General features: G+C 38.6%; 1 protein-coding gene across 1 annotated transcript in view; it reads right to left on the reverse strand.

Annotated features, from left to right (window-relative positions):
* The window catches only part of MLLT3 (MLLT3 super elongation complex subunit), a 261,393-nt gene that overhangs the window by 171,474 nt on the left and 69,015 nt on the right, over window positions 1-20,904 (reverse strand). The window lies entirely within an intron of this gene.

The following is a 20,904-nucleotide window of genomic DNA, read 5'->3' on the forward strand; positions in this document are numbered from 1 at the left end:
GATAGGTGGGGTCAGGGGCAGGGTGAGTTGTGAGAGGTGGCCCAGAGCAATGGCGGTGACCACCAGCACAGCCGGTCCTGCTTCCACGGCTCCCTCCCCTTTGTCGGAATTAGTTGGGCTGCGAATCTGTGTCTACGGACCACAGTTCGCACTCAGAACTGCAAATATTCTGTTCTTTTGATCTGACACTGCTACTGTTTGCTTCTAGCACCAGGCAGGTGGGAGGGTAGGGAGGGGGTGGCTAGTCTAAGTGCCTAAGGCTTCCGTTCTCTGCTCGGCAATGGGGGCTTAAACCACCGTTTTCAGCCTTCTTCCCTCAGTCTTTTCTCCGAGGTCTCTGCCGTGAGCGTTGGGTTCAGCCGTGTTATATGTTGCCCCCTCGGCCCTGTGGGCCATAAGCGGAGCCCTAGCAGTCCGAGTTCTTCCCTCTCCCGCAGCTGCGGTAGTTCCGGGAAGCAGCGAGCTCGGAGCACTGAGCTAGGTCTGCGCCCTGTGCCCACACGGCTCTGTCTCTGCACTTCTCCCTTCCCTCCTCTCCAGTTCGCGCGATTCGCCCACCTTTAGGTGAATTCAGTAGTGGTCCTCTTCGTCTTGCCTGTCTATTGTTCAGGGATTCCTTTGTGGAGTTATTGTTGTTCGATTAGTTGTAAATTCCAGTGGAGCTTTACAGAGGCTCTCCTCACACCGCCATTTTGATGACGTCTCCAGAGTTCAGAATTTTAAAAACAACTTAATTCGAATCCGATATGCACCACTTACAAATTCAGGCAGGCCAGCTGGCTTCTTTGAAGATTGGGGTCCTCATCTAAAGATGACAATATCCACATTACTTCCTATTTAGCTCAGATAAATTATGAGGGTGAATTGTGAAAATGTTTTATATACCCTAAAATCCTATACAAAACCATAAAGGAAAGGACAGTTTGTATTACATAAATGCTTAATATTTCTGTATGGCAAAAGACAAAGGCACCACTATCAAATGGCAAACTAGAAGAAAATATTTGCAACACATCTGACAAAGGATTAATATCTCTAAAGAACTCCAACAATTTGATAAGCAAAAGAATTCAAGAGGAAAAATGAGCAAGGAATAGAAGAAATGCAAATAAATGAAAAACATATGAAAAGATGCTCAACCTCACCAGTAGGCAGAGAAGTGAAAAATAAAAGATTAATTTCACCCAAAATTGATGACAGTTAATATTCAGAGTTGGTACACTGTAAGGAAATAGACATTTTCACTTGCTGCTTTGTGTGTGTGTGTGTGTGTGTGTGTGTTTGTTTGTTTGTTTGAGGAGGGAACATCACCGTCTACACAATCTTCTAGAAAGATATATGGTAAAATGCTATTTAAATTTTAAATCATACATCCTTTAATCAAGGAATCCCACTTTTAGTATTTATTCAACTGAACTAAAAAAGACCAGTATTTAAAGATATATGCTCAGGGATATTTTCCCATTAGTGTTTAGAAGATCGAAAATTGGAAATGTGGTTGCCATCAAGAACAAAAAGGCTGAATAAATCACAGTTGATTCTCTCTATGGAATATTATGTAGCCATTAAAAATAATGAATTCTGTCCCCAGTGGTATAAAATGAAATAAAAATCAAAAAGTTCCTTCCAAAAATAAAAAATAAAATAAAATAAAAAATAATGAATTTGGTATCTCTGCATCTACTGATCTCAAAATACATCCAAGACACGTTTAACTAAAAAATTCAAGGTGGAGAATCATGTGAACTATATTATCATGTGACTGGTATTATCTAGCAAAATATATATCTATATTTATTTTTTTAATTTTAATGTTGTATTTTACTGACCATACGAGAAAGATATAGAAGAAACATATCATAATGTTAACATCAGTCACCACAAAAGGTTAATACTTGAGGGGTTGTGTGTATGTGCACATACATGTGTACAGAGGGATGTTTATTAATTTCTGGGGTGACTGATTTGTGAAAATGAAATGTGTTACTTTTATAATTTTTTAAAAATTCAAGAAAAATAAGTAATTAAGACCAAATGAAACTGATCATAACCAGTATTGGAAAGAATATATGCAAATAACATTACCATATATTTTTTCAAACAGGAAAAGATAAATCTACCAAGAAAATTAAAGTATAACACAATGAGTTCTATGTTGGAAGCTTTGAAATACAGTGTCTCACAATCCCTGTCCCTAACTATTACCAAAAGTACAGTAGAAAAAAGGTTAAGTTATGAAACCTCATTAAATGCATCACTTATGGATACACAGATCTCGCAGATGCCTACACACACACACACACACACACACACACACACACAATCTACTGAAAGGAAAGGAGAGGCAAAGGTTAGAAGAGAGGCACCTACCGTGTTTCCCAAAAAATAAGACCTAACCAGAAAATAAGCCCTAGCATGATTTTTCAGGATGACATCCCCTGAACATAAAAGCCCTAACGCATCTTTTGGAGCAAAACTTAATATAAGACCCGGTCTTATTTTTAGGAAAACACGGTAAGTGCTCAGGTTAAGGGCAAGGGACAGCAACAGTAGCCACAGCAGACATTAATAATCAGTCACCACACTCTTCTCTGTGGCGCTGAGGGCAGCCTCAGAATTCCACTACCACCTCAAAGCTGTAAAGCAAAAGAAATCTATCTGCCCTTCCCCGGCTCAGAAAAGCAGATAGCCTAACTAACCTTGCTGGAGGAAAAAACCATCCAAGTCTGAGCTCATGATGACATGCACATCTCTGCCTACCCTTTCTTACCCTAGTACTGTAAGAGCAAGCTTTCAAAAGTACTCCTTCAATAAATACTACGAAAATCTCATTTCTGATCTGCCTCCAAGAAAGTCTGCAATGGTACAGTTTTAGGGACTGTGGAACAATAGGTGTCTGTATCTGGCAGCTGATCTGAAGTGCCATCAACATACATGTTTTCATCCCATAATCAACTTTTCTTAGAAGTTTGTACATGGTAGTAACATACCAGCATGAATTGGTTATATCAGACACTTGCCCTTTTTGATAGGTTGGCATGTTGTCCGTACCTTAAACCAGGTCTCAAAACTAGCAGCATCAACACCACCTGGTACTAGCTGGAGATGCAAATTCTCAGGCCTCACCCCAAAATAAATGCATCAGAAACTTTGGGGTGGAATCCAGCTCATTTTTTAACAGGCTTTCAGCTTGTTCTGAATCTGATACCCACTAAAGTTTCAGAACCACTGTCTCAAACTATCCACGTAAAAACAGCAGCTATGTGAACACCTGTTTCTATCCTGCAGATCTGCAAAGTTTGACAGTAAGAATATTATAACATGTAACATCATTAAGTAAAGTTCACTTGTTTCTTTTTTTTAATGAAGCTGATTTTTTTTTTCAAGAAACGTCGTTTCAAGAGTCAATAACTGAGGTTACTAAACCAGGTATCATCAATATGAAAACTGCTTCTAACTTCACTGCCACAGACAAAGCACAATACATGACCAAATCTCTCCCATACTAACCGTGTAGTTTGCAGTAGTTGCCTTTTGGCTAGAACTCCTGCTGTCTATGGCATCTGCCTTTTTTGCATCATCAGTTGTAAAGTGACTTTACTGTACATACTTACTCCATTGGGAATTCAACAAACACAAATGATCTAACATCTACTATACATAAGACACCATGTTAGGAACAGCAAGTGAAGCCCTGATGGCAACAAATTTACAAACTAACTGAACAGCCTCAGATTGTAGCCGAGGCTCCTAGCTCTCCCCCAAAATCTGTTCTCCCTCCCTTCCATGCTACACAGTATTTCCCAGCTTCCTTTGCAATAGAGTGGTCATATGAATAGTTCTTACCAATAGAATGTGGGAAGTGATATGACTTTAGACATCTTAGACGTCAGACATCAGATATACTCCTCTTTCTGTCCTGCCCCGACACCTGGACCTCGTGGCCACAGAGTTTCAATCATGCAAATGACAACAATGTGGCAGGGAATGGGGACAAAACAACTTTGAAGGAACCTGGCTCTCAGAAGGCCCACAAATCCCCCAACCTGAATCATGCCCATCAGGACTTACATAAATGAGAAAAAGAATCTTTATTTAAATCACTATATACTTAGGTCTCTGTTACAGCAGCACAGCATAGTCTGACTCGTGGACTATATAAATCCTTATATACTAAATCCTTATATACCCAATACGTAAGGGGCTACAGAGAGGTGCTCCCCTCTGTAGAGGGCACAAGAGGGAAACCAAAAGTTGCAGGAGCTCAGTGGTGGAAAAGGTTGTCCCCACCCCCACCGCCATCCCCCCAAGGAAAGTAGATGGAAGACTTTGGAGAGGTGTGGCATTCATTTTCTATGGAACAAGATCCTGCATTTGGCGTAGTGAGTCATAGTGGCCCTACTTACAGCTGTGTCTCTATCAGCACCGGGACTGCATTTCTAAAACACTGATGAAAACTTCAGACCTTCCACCCAAAGATAAGAGGGCAAAATTGTTCTCACACATAAAAATGTCCATACCATTTCAAGGGGCTTGTGGCCTGCCCCAAGTTCATGCACAGACCCTCTAATATAAAGGTATGGTGGTTGGAGGTATGTCTGCAGAAAAAGGAGCTCGTGTGTATCGTGCTCCCGGGTAACGTGTATTTTGTAAAGGCTTTCACCTCAGAAAATGATACACAAACAGATGTTACTAGATAGGTTACGTCATGTACCATGGGGACATTATACATACTGGCAAAGAAACACAAAATAGAAGCAAAGCCATTAAGAAGGCTAACCATAAGATCAGCAGGAATCCCCAGCCCCGGCCCCAGGTCGTTACCGCTTGACACTAGCTCCGCCTCCGATCTCATCTCCTGATTCCTACAAGGCTTTTCCAACAACACCTGTGATCCACACAAAGAAGGAGAAAGGAGCTCTATTACAAAAGCGTGGAAACCAATGTTTACAGTAAACAGCTCTTCGGTTCACAACCAGCACAAAAGAAATAGCAACTTTCTTAAAAATTGAGGTAGAACTGACATATAACATTACATTGGTTTCAGATGTACAACCTAATGATTCAGTGTCTGCAAATATTGCAAAATGATCAATGAAATAAGTCTAGTTAATATCCGCAACTTCTTCTTTTTAAATCATGCTTAGTCCAATCTGATAGGTAGCCTAACAAAAATACATAGAAAAGCACAAAACTCTCTATGTATACACACGCAAATACCTTAAATTACAGTTAGAGAGCTTCAACAGTCTAACTGTGCTCATTCCTTGGCTTACCTCCAAAACTTTCATTACCTATCAAGTCTCTCTCTCCTGTTATTGCTCACTTTCTGTGTCTCGGGAACATTATTTTATTAAATGATTGTCATACCAAGAAGGCATATACTACTACAAAAGTTTATCTACTAGGCTGAGCAGAAACATCTTTTCCTTTTTTGTCAAAACCTATTATAACGCTCTAGTGCCCACAGAGTTTGTAGAATCATTTCCAGATACAGTTGAACCAAAAAACAATCTGTGTTTCTCCTAACAGGGCACCAACTAGTTGCAATAATGTAGAAAGATTATGTGGGAATCTTGAATTGGTAACAGATTTCACCTGAATTCTGTTTCCAAATATCTTTTTAGCAGGTTCAATAGGCAGGCTAAGAGGTAAAAATCTTCGCCAAGAAGAATATATTATTTGAAAATGTGTTCTAATAAACTCAGTTCACACATTTTAAGTACCTACTAAATTTTCAATAATATGCCAGAAATTCCTTTACTATCCAGTTTAAGGATACGTGTTGCATTTTATTAATTAGCTATAAGAAATAATTATACTTACATGGTATTTGTATTTTTTAAACTAGTCTAATTCGATTGGTTAACAAAAATTTAGTTACTGTCTATGTGGTACTGTAGATTTCCCCAGACTTTAAAAAGCTCATAGCCTAGTGTTAAACAATGCTTATTAGTATTATAATGTCATTAGCATTTTGTACAAATTTCCTTAGTGACCAAAATGGGGGGACATCAATATTAGTATTAAAAATACTGTATCTTGGCTAATAGTCACTAGCTACTGTAGAGGGCTATAAAACCAACATCAAAACAGAATCTCACACACGTATTTCACAGTTCTATCCACTGAGAGAAACTAAACAGTGGCACCGAGGTAACCATGATTACAAGGAGCACCAGATTTTGGTTTCCAAATACTGTTTTTCAATAAAAGGAACCAGGGCCCTCTGGAATATTGGTTGAACCCAGGGCTGGGGTAGTGAAAATATAAGATGCACTTGGATAACATCAGGGGGGTGAGAAAATAAAGCAGCAGGGGAGAAAAAAGATGGAAACATGTTGAAAGACATAGGAGGCAACCTGCAGGAATCCCCACTGGCCAAAAGCTGGAACAATTTCAATAGCAAAATACACAGCATTAGTATAACCCAAATAAATTAATATCCATGCAGCAGACAGGTATAAATAAATGAGTAAACAAATAAAAAGCAAAAAGAAGAATTCCAATTAATGAGAAGAAATAAGGAAAATGGAAAATCACCAGCAGAATATCAAGTGGTGACTATTGCAGGCAAAACCCATGGATGGATGCTATTAATTAAATAAGTGAGCAAAAAGTTTGAGCAGGAACAATGTATCACGCAGTCTCAAAGTATCTCTCCCCAAGTATTCAGTAGCATAAAGAGAAGAGAATAACTTTATAGCAATGAATGCTCACACTGATGTGTTAACTTTGTTCACCTATGAGGTGAATTCCGTGTCTCCTTCACTTGCTGCAAGTAAATAAAACTACCTAAGGACAATGACTTCTCGTTCCTGAATAAAACACCCCAAGTGGTGAACCCCTTGAGTTTGGTAAAAGTGGCAAAGTGTTAGAAGAGAATGCTAGCCCATGGCCACAGCACAACAGCTACACAAAAAGCCAGAGGGGCGGGGGGAGAGAAAGAGAAAGAGAGAGAGACAGACAGACAGAGGCAACAGATGTGAAATGAGTTCAAACTCCCAAAATGACAAAAGAAGGAATTACTTAATTGTACCTCAAATCCAAGTCTCTATTGAGACTTTTGGTTTAATACCATATTACAGTAACTCTACCATAAAAGGAAGGTTTAACCTGCCAAAGAGTTTTAAATGTAGACACTCTGGGCAGGAAGAAAATGTAGAAAAATGTGTTCTCAAGTAATGTATGAAAACGTACTCAGTGCTTTCTGTTCTTTACATCAGTATTGAATCCTGGATGTAATGAAGAGCAATATCGTATTGTTCATGTTACCATAAGCTATTACGACCAGCTAGAACTCATTAATTGCTGAAAAAAAGTAACCCTAATATTCTCTTTCTAGTTATCGAACACAACTTTGTATTCACGGTTAACAGCAATCTAAAAGAAGAGATGTAAGAAAAGAATAAAGTAGAAAAATGGAAAGGAACTAAAGAAAGAAAGATACCATTTAAATTAAGAGGAAATCATAAATTAATTCTGGTTATCACAAGTTTTATAACACTCTGAAATTATGCTGTGGGAAGTTTCCTCATTAAACCAAATGTAAAAATGTAAAACACATTTATCTCTAGAATTCAGAATCAAATTTGATACAAAAAAATATTTTTTTTAGAAGACAGATCACCGCACTATCATCAGCAAACTGTCGATATTTTTAAAAGTATCACTGAAGTAGAGGAACAATTTCGACATAGAAACTTCTCTGATAATTCATATTTCAAATAAGACTGCCAAAGTCATCTCTCTCACCTTTGATAGCCCCCAAAAGAAGCATTAATTTAAAAAATTAAAATAACCCTGTATTGTACTTAGGAATCAATTGGATACTATTGATATTATTTGGAAGAAAGCAATTAAATATTTTAAAAATTAGTTGCTCCTTTCCAAAGTACTGATATAACTATTCTGTACCATACTACTAAGGTCATTAATCCTTAGAAGATACAATTATTGCTACTAATGTTGTTTTTTAACACTCTGTTTTTTGATATTAAATTTGACGTCACACGTGACATCTGTTCCCTCTTGTTTCAACTATCTAGGGAAGCTCTTGGCCAGCATGTGCTTCCAGAGGGAAATAGTAATCTTCAGTGCAGCATAAGAATAAGGGAGAAAACAAAAATAAATAAGTGTTGGCATCAAATTACAACTAAACTATTGAACAACCATCATTGAGAATTGCCTGAAGTCTACTGAAAAGAAGTCCTATAATTAAGGACATACAGAAGTCACATTGAGAGTGGTAGGAGGAGCAAAAACACAGGGGGATCCCACACCCCCGTGCAGCAGTTAAAAATCAGGAAGGATATCTCAGCTTCAGAGATCCCCTTGGAGGAGCAAGGGGTCCCTGCCCACCCCAGGCTCCCCAACCCAGGGTTCCAGTGCCAGGAAGAGAAGTCCCCACAATTTCTGGCTGTGAAAACCAGCAGACTGCAGCTGAGTAAGATGGAGAGCAACTAGATTCCAGGTGCTTCTCTTAAAGGACCTGAGGACAGACTTACTTGCTTATGGAGTAATTTTCTCTGAGCTCCAGTGCTGGGGCAGCAGCTATCAAAGTGTGCCAGGGACATACCGGAAGGAATTAAATTGTCTGGCCTCCGGGCAAGGACTGGAGGGGCAGCTTTCTCCCAGACAAAAGTGCTGGCAGAAGCCATTGTTCCTTGGTGGAACCCTGCCCCACACTCAGTGTGCAGATACAAGTGGGTGCCATATTTAAGTATCTATCAACCTGGCTAACACTGTTCACCCCTACCCTAGTGATTCCCTGAGACCCTGTCCCACCTGACTTTAGGGCCCACCCAAGTCACTTTAGTGGTTTTTCCATACAAACAGACTTTCTTGGCTCATGCTGCAGACTTTCCTTAAACCTCTCAAAGGTTCACAAATCGGGCCGGTCCAGTGGCTCAGGCGGTTAGAGCGCCATGCTCCTAACTCTGAAGGCTGCCGGTTCGATTCCCACATGGGCCAGTGAGCTCTCAACCACAAGGTTGCCAGTTCAATTCCTTGAGTCCCGCAAAGGATGGTGGGCAGCGCCCCCTGCAACTTAGATTGAACACGGCACCTTGAGCTGAGCTGCCACTGAGCTCCCGGATGGCTCTGTTGGTTAGAATGCGTCCTCTCAACCACAAGGTTGCCGGTTCGACTCCTGCAACTAGCAACAGCGGCTGGACCTGGAGCTGAGCTGCGCCCTCCACAACGAAGACTGAAAGGACAACAAATTGAAGCTGAACGGCACCCTCCACAACTAGAATTGAAAGGAAAACAACTTGACTTGGAAAAAAGGCCTGGAAGTACACACTGTTCCCCAATAAAGTCCTGTTCCCCTTCCCCAATAAAACCTTAAAAAAAAAAAAAAAAAAAAAAAAAGTTCACAAATCCCTAATAAGCAGCATCTGGCCTCAGTGTGCCATACCTCTTGCTAAGCAGCCCCAAACCCAGCATTAGTGACAGCCAACCTCAGATCACAGCTTAGCCTCTCCCACACACCTCCAGGCCTATCACAAGTGGCAACCATCTGCAGATCACTTTGTAGCTCATACCAAGTGGCCCTAGGCAGAGCACAGGCAACAGCTGAACTTGGCTTGCAACAGAGCCCCTCCCAAAAGGCCCCAGAACCAACACACCTGGTGGCCAGCTTCAGACCACACAAGAGCACCACCCAACCACCTCCACAAACGATACATCCAAAGGACAAACTGGGCAGGCACCTGAGCCCTACTAAAGTGAATCCTTATGCCCAGCCCCTGCATATCAGCTCCTCCAATATAGAGCAGTCTTCACAGCTAATCAACCTAAAAGTCAATCCCTTCTGCTGATGCACAAACAGCAACCAAGGCTTAATTACAACAGGAAGGCACACACAACCCACACAAGTGACACACCTGGAGCATCCACCTTAGGTGACTAGGGAGACTGTGCCACTGGGCCCCACAGGACACCTGCTACATAAGACCGGGAGACACAGCAGCTCTACCTAAAACATAGAAATAAACACAGGGAGACCACCAAAATGGGGAGACAAAGAAACATATCCCAAATGAAAGACCAGAACAAAACTCCAGAAAAAGAACTAGGCAAAATGAAGACAAGCAATCTACCACAGGCAGAGTTCAAAACACTGGTTATAAGGATGCTCAGTGATCTCAGGGAGAACTTCAACAAAGAGATAGCAAATATAAAAGTGGAGATAGAAAACATAAAAAAGGACCAGTCAGACATGAAGAATACATTAGAGGAAATCAACAGTAAATTAGATGAAGCAGAGGATTGAATGAGCAATTTGAAAGATAAGGTAGCAGAAAACACGCAATCAGAACAGTAAAAAGTAAAAAGAATCCAAAAAAATAAGGATAGTTTAAGGGGTCTCTGGGATAACATCAAGCATAAAAACATTCGCATCATAGGGGTACCAGAAGGAAAAGAGAGAGAGAGCAAGGAATTGAAAGCCTGTTTGAAGCACCTGGAATCTAGTTGCTCTCCATCTTCCTTTCCCTAACCTGGCAAAGGAAATAGACCCATGAGTCCTAGAAGAGCAGAGACTCCCAAACAAGATGAACCCAAAGAGACACATCATAATTAAAATGCCAAAGGTTAAAGACAAAGAAAGTATCTTAAATCTGCATGAGAAAAGCAGTTAGTTATCTACAAGGGAGCTCCCTTTAGACTGTCAGCTGATTTCTCAACAGAAACTTTACAGGCAATAAGGAACTGGCAGAAAATATTCAAAGAGATAAAAAGCAAGGACCTACGACCAAGATGACTCTACCCAGCAAAACTATCATTTAAATTGAAGGGCAGAGAAAGAGCTTCTCAGACAAGAAAAAGCTAAAAGAGTTCATCACCACCAAACCAGTATTACCAGAAATGTTTAAGGGACTTCTTTAAGAAGAAGGAACAAATAAGATCAAATATATGAATAATAAAATGGCAATAACTACATACCTATTAACAATTACTTTAAATGTAAATGGATTATTAATTGCTCCCATCAAAAGATATAGGGTGGCTGAATAGATAACAAAACAAGACCCGTAGAAGACACTCACTTTAGTTTGAAAGAGACACACGGAGTGAAAGTAAAGGAATGGAAAAAGATATTTCATGAAAATGACAATTTTTTTTTAAAAGGTAGGGTAGCAATACTTATACCAGACAAAATAAACTTTAAAACTAAGGCTATATAACAAGAGACAAAGAAGGATCCAGTAATCCCACTTCTGGACATTCATCTGAGGAAACCCAAAGCGCTACTTTGAGGGGATGTGTGCATCCATATGTTCACTGCAGCATTGTTTACAATGGCCAAGATGTGGAGGCAGCCTGGGTGTCCATCGATGGATGAGTGGATAAAGAACAGGTAGGTGGTGGTACATATGAGTATATACAATAGAATATTACTCAGCCCTAAGAAAGAATGAAATCTTGCCATCTGCAACAACATGGATGCACCTAGAGGGTATTGTGCTAAGTGGAGGAAGTCAGACAGAGAAAGTCAAATGCCATATGATTTCACTTACATGTGGAATCTAAAGAACAAAATAAACAAACAAACAAAACAGCAACAATCTCATAGATACAGAGAACATTTTGATGGTTGCCAGATAGAAGGGGGGTTGGGAGATGGGTGAAAAGGGGAAGGAATTAAGAGGTACAAATCGGTAGCTATGAAATAGTTGTGGGGATGTAAAATATAGCATAAGGAATATAGTCAATAATATTGTAATAACTATGTATGGTGTCAAATGGATACTAGATTTATTGGGGTGATCACCTTGTAAGTTATATAAATATCTAATCACTATGCTGTACACCTGAAAGTAATATAATATTATATACCAACTTTAATTGAAAAATAAAAAATATTTAAAAAACAAAAATATGTGCTTTATCTCTTAAAACACTGTGTGCATCAAGACACAGAATTAATATTTTCCTTATCTTCACTCTTACATGATAATCTCTATGAAAACATCTGTAAAATTGCTCAGTAGTACAACGGAAGAATGAACACTTCTGCAAGATGGAATTTACTATATAAAATAAAAATTATCGTTCATACTTTTTAAAGCCAGAAAAACAGAATAACTGTGACTAACTAGAAATAACATTTTAAAATAAAAATATTAAAGAAATGACTGGCATAGGGTAGCTGTCATGAATGAACCACCAAAAGTTTTACCAATGGTCTCAAGTATGATTACCACTCGTACTCACTTCCCCTCCCATTCACAGGTGTCCCTGCTGGGCTCCATCTGACTGAAAGTTCTAGGACTCCATAGCCTCTCCATCCCCGGCTCAGTTTTCCAAATGTATTCCCAAAGGGAGATAAGAAGTTAAAACTTTTCCTTCCCAAAGAACTTCTGTGAGCTGCTTGGTCAGAAGGAAAAAGGAGCCCCCCCAATGCCCCCCCCCCCCAGGCTACAAAGGGAGCCAAGGCATCTCCAACAAAGACTACCTTCCAGAATGGGGAGGAAGAGAGGAAAGAGGTGGGAGAGGAGAGGAAGGAGAGAGGAGACAGGGGAGGGGACATGAACAAGAAAGTAAGGAACTAAAGAAGAAAGACTAGACAAAAAGGAGCAGTGAAAAAAGTACCTAGCACCTTAACATTTTTAAGTTTTACTAACAGAAAGACAAATTCAATTATTTTTAAGTACCAAGGTTTTAAATGAAATTTAAAGCTCTTGTTTTCATTCTTCCTATCAAATGTAACAGTATCCCCACTACACATGCTTCTTATTTCATTCATCTGTAAACCATTCCTGTCAACTCTCAAATGCAGGTTTAGTCAATCTCAAGGTCACTGCGCACACATGCTTCTCCATTTAATAGGTTTGGGATACAACCTCGTTGCTGTAAAAAATTTTTAGCTCTTTTAAAGTGTCAGTCCAGGCTTTTAATACCTTTCATCAAACTATTACTCATAACTGGTCTCACAAGACCCATAGTAGTTTAGCTTGAAGCCTGACCCTCTAAATTTACATGTTGTGACATTCTTTGAAGGCATTTATTGAAAATCATGGCAAGGACATTTGTACTGAGACCAAATAAGCATTATCTTTCGTAATTTTGGCAATGGCTCAGAAAGGCTTGCAAGTTGACAAAGTGGGCAGGGAGAGGGAATGGTGGCTGTGCAGAAGATATGTATGTTTGAGATCAGAAAATACCAGAATATTTCATGTGAACAATTTATAAAGTACTGGAATGTAAAACTCAAGTAAAACCAACAAATCTTTATTACACAACTAGGCACCCATGGGCTGCCAACCACTCTGCTAACTGACAAGGATGAACTTTTTGTAAAGTGAACTTATTAAAGTTTAGTGTGCATGCATACAGAAAAGTGCAACAAATCCTACATATACAGCTTGACGAAGTTTCACTAAATCAACAAATCACAGCAACTACCGTCAAGTTCAAGAAATGCAACATTACAGATACTTGCAAAAGAACAACAGACTGGATCATTTTCTTACGCCATAGACAAGCATACACTCAAAATAGATTAAAGACTTAAATGTAAGACCCAAAACCAAAAATTCCTAGAAGAAAATATGGCAAGTAAACTCTCAAACATTATTACCCTTACTAATATTTTTCTTGGATGTGTTTCCTCAGACAAGGGAAACAAAAGAAAAAAAATAAACAAATGGGACTACATCAAACTAAAGAGTTTTTGCACAGTGAAAGAAACCATCGACAAAACAAAAGGACAACATACTGAATGGGAGAAGATTATTTGCCAATGACACATCGGATAAGTGGTTAATAACCAAAGCATATAAGGAACTCATATAATTTAACACCAAAAAAAAAAAAAAAAAAGAAAAAGAATCTGATTGAAAAATGGGCAGAAGACCTGAACAGGTATTTCTCCAAAGAGGATATACACATGACCAAAAGACATATGAAAAGATGCTCAACATCACTATTCATCACGGAAACACAAATTAAAACCACAATGTTACATCACCTCAAACCTGTCAGAATGACCATCATCAATAAATCGACAAAACAGCAAGTGCTAGCGAGGATGTGGAGAAAGGGAGCCCTTGTGCACTGTTGGTGGGAATGTAAATTAATGCAGCCAGTATGGAAAACAGGATGGAGGTTCCTCAAAAAATTAAAAATAAACTACCATATGACTGATTTCACTTATATGTGGAATCTAAAACAAACAAACAAAACAGAAATGAACTCATAGATACAGAGAACAAATTCATGGTCACCGGATGGGAGGGGGGGTAAGCGGAGGAGTGAAAACGGTGAAAGGGATTAAAAAATACGAATTGCCAGTTATAAAAACAGCCAGGGGGATGTAAAGCACAGCACAGGGATTAGAGTCAATAATATTGTCATAACTACGTATGGTGTTAGATCGGGACTAGACTTAGCAGGGCGATCACTTTGTAAATTATGTAAATGTCTAATCATTATGTTGTACACCTGAAACTAATAAAGTATTGTATGTCAACTGTAATTGCAAAATCAATTGTAAAAAATGGAACATTATAAGCTTCTTAGAAGCCTGCCCCAGTGCCTCTTACCAATACTATGCTCCTCCAAACTCAACTTGCCCAAAGGTCACATGATCCTTTTTTTCAACTTATATTAACAGAACCATAGAATACATATTCTTTTGTGCCTGGCTACTTAAGCTAATGCTATGTTTGTGAGATTAATTCATGTTGTTGAGTACAGCAGTGGTTACTTCATTCTCACTAATGTATAGAATGACATTATTCCACTGGAGGAACATTCTACAATGTATCTATTCTCCGGTTGATGGACAGTTTGGGCTATGAGGAATATTCTTGTACATGTCCTGTACGTGTAACTACACATACATACACACATTCCTAGGAGTAGAATAACTGGATCATTGGGTCTGTGTTGAACTTTATTGGCAGTTTTCCAAAATGCTTGCACCAATTTACATTCCTACCATCCGAGTATGAGAGTTTCAATTGTTCCACATTCCCACCAACACTTTACTGTCTTTCTTCATTTTAGCCATTCTGGTGGGTGTGTAGAGGAATCACATTATGGTTTAATGTTCCTTTCCCTAAGGACTAATGAAGTAGGCAACATTCAGATGTTTGTTGTACATCGTAGACACTCTTATGAAGTGTCTCTTAAAGTCTTTTTCCACTTTTACTATTGGGTTGGCAGTCTATTCTGCATTGATTTGACCAAATCCTTTACATATTCTGGATACAAGTGCTTAGGCAGAAGTTTTCTATCTATTTGGTACAAACATGATATACACACATGACAGAGAATGGTATAAGATCAAAGGTCACGATTATGTCATCAGCTACAAGTGCACAAGAAATGATTAATCTAAGTGTGTTGTAGACAAAGAAAGGAGAATTTGAGGTGGACCATCAAGAAATTAATCAACTTACATAAGTAAAACAAGATGAAGGAACCATAGCGGGAACATAAAAAGCCATGAGCAGCAAAACTGAAGTCAGAATGAGCCTTATTCATGGTGAATGCTAGTTGTTTTTTCCCAAGGGTCAAATCTTTACTGGGCATCAAGCAGGCTGGATAAAAATAAAGGCAAAAAAAGGTGGGCTATGTGGTTTTGGACCAACCCTATTTAACCCTTTTAATAGATTACCTCATTTAATCATCCCAAGCCTGAAATATGGGTATTATCCCCCATTTACCAATGAAGCAGCTAATTAAATAGCTTGCCTAATGTCATAGCTAATCAGCAGACCCAGATTAAGAATCGAGGTCTGCCTACACCTAAAGCCTATGACTTTTTCCACTAAAGAGTCTATATCTCCACAAGCAGAGTTATTATAAGGTTTAGTTTCTATCTTGGTAGTAGCTCCTGGGAACTAAAGCCAAAAACAATCATTAAATGAGAACAGTAAAGATTTCAGAACTTCTTATAGGTACTGCCTGTCTTCTAACATAATGCATTTCAGAAAATGTGCTCAAGTTGAATATCCAAGAATCAAATCTGAAAAGCCAAACAAAAGACCAGTTCAAGTACCACAACTCTAAGACACATTTGCTTCAGAACAATATCATTAATTCTGTAACATTTTTGCCTGAGGGAAAAAGACATTAATGGAACACACTGATTGTAAGATATCCTTATTTCAGAAATGAGGAAAGTGGTACACCGGAGAATCAAAGCACAGGAAACGTTATAAGAGATAATCTATTCCCTAGTGCAACAGAAGTTTATTAAAATCCCTAATTATCTCTCACGTTTTTAGAAACAACCTTCAACAGAATAATTCCAGCATTCGGAACGTGTTCATTAATTGTGTTCTTTTGCTTCATCATTAAACACAGTTTAAATCTAACGAGCACCTAATTGAGGTTAAAGACCCACCCTAATGATTTCTGTCTTTATCTCAATCACATTACGGTAACAGGCCACAGCAGTGTGTGTATAAATATATATGTGTATGTTCACACACATACACCAAACGTTTCTATAATTTCAACTTATTTTTATAAAACCGAGTCATGCAATGAAATATTTACTCTATTACACAAATACATACTGCCGGGTAGACAGGGACAGCATGCCACCAAAACCCAACCGTGAGCTGAAAGGCACCTGCATTAGTTTCCTATGGCTGCGGTAACAAACTATCACAAACTTGGTGGCTTAAACAACAGGAATTTATTCCCTCACAGTTCAGGAGGCCCCAAGTCCAGTACATCAGTTTCACTGAGCAGAAATGAAGGGGTCAGCAGGGCTTTGATCTCTCCAGAGACTCTACAGGAGAACCTGTTCCTGGCCTCTTCCAGCTCCTCGGAGCTGCAGGCATTCCTTGACTTGTGGCCACATCACTCCAACCGATCTGTGCCTCCATCTTCACATTGTTTTCTCTGTGTCTGGGAAATCTCCCTCTCCTTTCTCTTATAAGGATACTTACAATAGCAATTAGGGGAAAACGAGGATAGGGATGATCTCCTTAGAGCAAGATCTTTAACGTAATCATATTTGCAAAATGTTTCTTACTTTCCTAAAAAGGTAACATTTACAGATCCTAGGGATTAGGAAATGAACATATCTTTGGGCCACCTTTCCGCCCACTACGGCAGCCGACTGGGGGATGGATGGTTCAAAGTACTCATCAGTTAATATATCGAAGCCCCAAGGGTAGGAAAGGGATTTGCAATCTGTACTGAATGAGAAAGTTCAAGGTGCACTAAAGTCCAATGTCCACAAGAAAAAAAGACTGCCAGTGTCATACTACGGATGTTCATTAGTAATACGCATCTGGCACAGGTTATCAAGGCTGGCTAAACATTAACTCACCTGGGAACTTTTTACAACTACTGATGCCAGGGCCCCACTGACACCACTAAAATGAGAATCTGGGTGTGCAGCCAACGTTTGGGGTTTTTTCCTTTGCTTTTTTTTTTTTTTAAACTCAGGTGATTCAAATGTGCAACCAAGGGTAAAAAACCACCATCTCTAGCAGAAAAGAAAAAAATTGGATGGAGACCTTAACTGTACAGGGAAAGACTTTTTTGTTTTGTTTTTATAACCAATTGAATGTAACCATTTTTTCTCTTAAGGAGAAACGATCCCTTTAATAATCATGTGCTTAACTGGAAAATACATTGAGATCAGAAGTTCTAAAAATTTACTTCTGTAATTCTTTTAGCCAACTCAGAATATGTGAGAATGGCGACAAAAAAAAAAAAAAAAAAAAAAAAAAAAGTACAAAATACAAAATAAATGTCTAGTTTCATCACAAGAAACCCAGAGTTGGTTCATTTAGTTAATGCTGCTCTCTAACAGTCTCAAGCAATGCTTACTCAAAACAAGTAGCTCGTAAAAATCTTTTTGTCACATTAAAACCATCTTATAATTATGCTTACTGTTTCATAATTTTATTTTTATACTGAGTACCACTGGTAAGGCATGGGAAATGACAGATTCAAAGATGATAAATCCAGGTCTCAATCACCCAGCCTGATTATCCAAACTGAGAATTTTATTTTCATGTCTTATTTCTCTTCCTTTTTTTCTGAGCCCAGTCTTTCACCCACCTACCTAGGGTTTTTTACCACCGCCACTACAGGGAAACACAAGGAAACTCAGAAGTCAGCCGATTCTATTTCTAAATACGCTTCTTGTTAGACAAAAAGAAACCTATATATGACAAAGGTTGGGCATATACTGTTAATCTTTAACTTTGCTTGGAAATGTCCTGTTTTATTTTGTTGATCAGTATGATAAATGACCACAAAGGTGGCAGTATCTCTATATACAGATTTCACAAGCAAAGGAGGATCCGATCAAGAAGGCTGGATCTTCATTGTTACCCTTACTTTTCAGTACATGATAAAAACTTACCAAGACTAGAACACGTTTCCATATAAAAACTGTAAGTAAGAGTCACTAAACTTTTGATTTGAGATATGCATTTTTATTTTTATACAATAAAAGGCAAAATGTATGCCCAGTGAAAAATGCACTTTCCAAGGTCCCTCAGGGACTTTGAAAGGTCCCTCAACTCACCTATCAAATTTTTCAGAGCTTAAATCAGCCAAGACATAGAGGTTAAGGTGTCAGTTCTAGGTGAGATAAAGGGGAATTTATCCAAAAACTTTATTTCAAAATCTAAAAAATGTTCTTCAGAAATTTCCACATATTTTATGTCCAGATCTCTGGTAAACATCCTTATAAAAACAATTACTGAATATAAACTAGTATCCCATTGGCCACAATCAAGAAGTCCTTCGTAAATTCTGTATACGTTTTGAATGAATTATAGATTATTTCTTTTATTTACATCATACATCTTTTCACCCAAATGTATTTTAATATATCTATCTATGGTCTTCTACACTGCTTGCTGCCCCCCAAAAAGAAAAACTCAAGAATAATCTAGTTTTGACTGTAGCTTTCTTCATGATGCACTACCCTTGCTTTCTCCCCCTCTTTCCATTACACAGTTTTTTCAGATACATTGTTTTCCTTTCAACTTTATATTCATCAGTTTTCTTATCTTTTTTAAAGCATTGCTTGTTCTCATTTTAATTCTTTGTCAAGTACTTAATTAGGATTTCACCATGCTGGCAGCCACTCTAATTCTACATCGCCTCCTCACTGAGAAGCAAGTTTCACTTCTCGTTTATCTTTCCCTAAACTTACTCGTTTTTCTCACTTGCACTAGCAATATTAATTTCAACCAATCTCTAAGACAGGAAGTATGCCAATAAATGTATAATTACATTTTACATCAGACTAAGACATTGTTGATTCCCTGTCATTTTCAAAATATAAAATATACAAAACAGTAATTAAAAACAAATTTTTAAAAATTTTGAGAAGGTTTGCTGTCTCCTTTCATATTCCCAATAAGGCCCTATCTGTTTAACACTCTGTATAAACTGCTGATTCACAGGAAACATATATGTTCACTTTTGCGAAAAATTAACACAGTTGCAATATATGTTACATAATTTGGTTCAACTTTTTCAACTTATTCCATGAATTTGTCTTAGGTCATTAGAATATCTAAGAAAAGTCATCTTAATGGCTCTAGTCAACAGTTACTACACAAAGTGTAGTTTTTCAAGAAGAAATATTTAGTGAGCGCATTTGTGAAAATGTTTTAAAGACATGTCTTTGGAAATTTGCTACTGTGTAAAAATCGCTCCAAGTAAGGCAAGTAGGAATGGCAATGCTGGAGGGAAAAAAATCTCATTTAGATGGACCCATCTTTAGAGTTTTCCAATCTCTGAAAAAGTTGGGGAAAGGTCCAATTGAAATAGTGATCCTGTGTTTCTGCTCCAGTCCTATATGTAAACTACCAAACAGATCCTTTCAAATAATGTCAAGATTAAAATTAGTTATGAATTGAGAAAATTACGTGAAAAGTTCTGAGCTTTGATAGCATTGTCCTTTATTTTTGCTCTGCATTATCCTATCCGGATGAACAGAAAAATGAGAGTGTGAATTAAAAATACACAGTTTTCTGAAGAGCCCTCTCAATAAGCGTACTCAACCTGCAAGCATTCACAAAACTAGGGAAAAAAGAAAAAGTTAAAACCAGACACTACTCATGGTGTACGCAAACAAGAATGCGTATTCTAAAATCCACGTACTACATTTTTCACAGCCACAGAAATATGAGGAAAGATACTCAGCAACAGCACAGTGAATCAGATCTACGCCTGCACACTCTGGTGCCAAGGAGGCCAGAGGCTGCGAGGTTTTCTTAGACACAACGTATTTTTAATAGAAACCAAGAGGAGGAAGGAAATGCACATCCACAAAAATCCATCATAAAATACGTGAGTAATGAGAGACAAAATAGTTCCTGAAAGAAAACCACATTTACTCTGCAGGAAGAGACTACAAGAAGTGCATTTCGGATTGCGATAGGTACCGAAGGGTGGCAGAGCAGCAGGCTCTAGCAGAGGTGCTCACGAAACATTCAGTCTAGTCCAGGAGGCCGGATTAGCTGATCCTCTCCACTCCTACACGTTCCCCATCTCAAAGACACTGCCGTGTGCTCAAAAACCGGTTGCCACTGGCAAGTCTTAAAAACCAACAGAAGTGGGAGGATGCCCCTCTGTAGCCCAGCTAGAAAAATCTGAGCAAGGTATACATGAGGCCCAAGGAGACTCCATCGAGAGGCAGGCAGACAGGGCTGTGTGTTTCTATTACTAAACAGGGCGCTGTGGTACAGAGGGGAAAATGCCTCAAACTTCCAAGGACCTCCTGCACTTATTAAATATAAAACAGCTTTTAAAAGTCCATCACAGGTAGATTTCTGACTGTAATTTTTAAAGGCGGATTTTTTTTTTTCTTAATGTAGTCCAGCAGGCAAAGAGCCAATCAATCCATTAGATAAAAAATCAAAGAGACAGAAATCTGTGCTTTGTCATTAATTCAGCCATGTA

Source organism: Rhinolophus sinicus, chromosome 16 (assembly GCF_057876585.1).
Source record: "Rhinolophus sinicus isolate RSI-liver-muscle chromosome 16, RSI-T2T, whole genome shotgun sequence".
Lineage (NCBI taxonomy): Eukaryota > Metazoa > Chordata > Mammalia > Chiroptera > Rhinolophidae > Rhinolophus > Rhinolophus sinicus.